Source organism: Nicotiana tabacum, chromosome 16, assembly GCF_000715075.1.
Source record: "Nicotiana tabacum cultivar K326 chromosome 16, ASM71507v2, whole genome shotgun sequence".
NCBI classification, from domain to species: domain Eukaryota; kingdom Viridiplantae; phylum Streptophyta; class Magnoliopsida; order Solanales; family Solanaceae; genus Nicotiana; species Nicotiana tabacum.
The window spans coordinates 155767729-155770844 of NC_134095.1; positions in this window are offsets into that span (position 1 = coordinate 155767729).

The window sequence follows — 3116 nt, forward strand, 5'->3', positions numbered from 1 at the left end:
ATACCTTTCAAATCCGAGTTCAAATATCCAGGAAAAAGTGCAGAGAAAATTGGTCTTGAGCCCAGAAGGCCCAAATCATATAATTGCATATGTTGTGAGCTCAAACTCCTACAGCTCCAAGCATTGGGCCTAACGCAGGCCAAAATTTTAAACCCAACGACAGGCATCTGTGAAGCCCAGGGATCGAGCCCTTGGGGCACCCTTCTGTTTAACTAATTGCTTCAAGCTTTTAATGCACCTAGGCCCAATTCAAGTCACTACTTGACCACGACAGACCTGGGCTGCCTATTAATGCGCCCAGGCCCAAATGAAAATTGGCAGCCCAACGGGCGGAGAGGGCAGCTCAGGAAAATGTGATGCCAAAGCCTGGGATCAAGTCCCAACCGGAACGACCACAACAACTGGCTACGAAGTCAACGCCGAGCCCAAACCACAGCCACGAAGGGGCATGATGGAAAAATATTATTCCAAATTAGAAGACTAATTAATACTTATGATTAGGATTACTAACAGCTGATATGAATACCACCATTCCAATTCAGGGTTTCAACTTCTACTGCTATTCAACCAAGTTAAACAATATTAATGATTGTCCAGTTCAGATGCTCAAGATGAAATTTACAGGTAATGCAATAGCTTGACACATTTCCCCAATTACACCTACTTGAAACACAAACTAAGCTACAATCTATTAAACTACGCCAAATAGACAATCACCAGTTTAACAGGAGTCGAACTTGAATCTAAAATGAACATTGATTTCACTCCAATTTGTAATTACAACAGGGAGAGTTCGAACATGTACCTGGAAATGAAGCAGAATAAAAGGAAAAAGGAGTCAGCAGTGGCAAGCAAACAATCAGCAGTTGAAACCAACAACACAGGATCAATTGGGACTTAAAAACAGCATCACAACAGCCCAGGAATGAATGACAGAGGAACAACACCAAAAAATAATCAAAACAGACTTGATTGAACCCAAACGGACTCGAAATTAAACCCAGGAAAACTTCTGGAACTTCAGCAACCAGAAACACATCCTTATCTGAGCTAGAAATTTGAATTAACACCAGAAACTCGAAACTAATCTAAGGGGAACTTCAATGGAATAGTAATTTTTGAGTTTGTTTTTTTATTTTTGTGTTACTTTTGGTTTTTTAGAAGTTTTGAATTTCAGTTCTTAAATCTAACAATGAAGGTTTTTGGATGGGTGATTTTTATGGCTGAAAATTCAATCCCCTTTCTCAAGGCACTTGATGCCCTTTTATAGGTGATACAAGAGGGTCAATCAGATTTTGGGCTTTCTTTTTAGTCCCTCCCTTATTTTCAGTTCAGTCCCTTTATTTTTGACTTGCTCAACAAGTAAATCCCTCTATTGTGCTAACATCTACACTAAAGTACCATTCTAGAAGGCCCTAGGATGCTCTTCTACCCCTAAAATACCTATACTACCCTTACCCCTACTTTGAAATTACTATTCCCAAAGAAACTGCCCTTTTCCATGCCTAAACTACCCCTGAAAGCTTCTCAAAGTTACTGATCCTACCTATATTCTCAACAGCTATAACCAATCCCCTGAATTAATTGAAAACTAACTAGGACTGATTAATTAGAATTCAGAAATTAATTGAACTAACCAATCCCAATTATTCAATCACCCAAACCCAAACAACTTAAAAAAACCAAGAGAACAGGATCAGTCAACATTAATGGACAAAATGGTACTGAATCCAAACTAATTAATTATGCCGATTCTGCAATTAAAATTATGATTAACTAATAAATGACACATGCATCAAACTAAACTAAAAATGCGAAGATGCTTTACTGATCAAGGAGCAAGGAATAAAGAAGATTTAAACTATACTAATACACAAAATAAATCGTAAAATTGACAGAATACTTTAATGAAATCAAAACTATAACTAACACTTCAACTATGCAAGTAAAAGAAACAAGAAAGCTCACTGAAGCACGAGAAACTCCGGCCAGTTGCTATCGTCCGAATCTTTCCAGATTTTTGACACATAATATCCCTAACCATGTGTTTTTACAAGATAACACACGGTTAAGGATATTACGGTCTAAAATCACCAAGATTTTGGGTTAGGGTTTTGGCCAGAAATTCTTAGATCTGAAATTCGAGCCGCTTCACCGGGATTCGAAGGAAGATGGTCATGGATTTGGGTTGAGGGAAGTCTGGGGATGGTGTGGTATGATTTTGGGCCGGTTTGGATGAACTTGCGACTTGACCGGAAACTTCAATCGGAGATTCGACGAGCTCCGGCAATATTCGAGGGAAACCAATGGTAGGAATGGAAAGAGGAGAGTGAGGAGGACAAGGGGTGTAAATTTGGGGGTGATTAGTGTCGGCGCCGCCACCGGCGATCTAGGGGTTTCATGGCGGCGCGACTAGGGTTTGTGGGGGGTGAGGAAGACGATGGGGAATGGGGTGGGGGGGACCTTCGGACAGTTTTATAGTACACCTACCCCGCCTCTGAGCCGTTGATCTTGTTAACCTCGACGGTTTGGATTGATCGACGCCAAACGGCGTCGTTTTGATTTTATCGTATTGGACCAGATGGGGAGAGGGTTCTGGGCTTGGGTCGGAACACTGATTTAGGCTGAGGTTTGGGTTAAATTGAGATGAGCCCAATTTTGTTCTTGTTTGTTTTTTTTTCTTTTATTTCTTTTATCTATTCTTGTATTTTGTTTTCCACTTTGTAATTTTGTATTTATTTTTTCTGATTTTATAAAATTGCAACAATTAAAATAAAGTCCTAATATATTTCAAAACTAAACTAATTAAATTCTAAAATTATTTAAAACCTATTTTACGCCAAATTTACGATTAAAACAATTAAAATGCGAAAGTGAGCTATTTTGTATCCTAAATGCAAATGCATTTTTTTTTGTATTTTATATGAATTAACATGCACAAATAAAATGCAACCATTATCAGAAAATGATATCAAAATTCACAAAAAATTGTAAAAATAAAGAAAAATTATTTTGTTGGAATTTTTGGGAATTATTCATATATAGGGCAAAAATCACGTGCTCACAGCTGCCCCTCTTTGCTTGGAAACATGAAATATTTTCGGGCAAAGATAAGT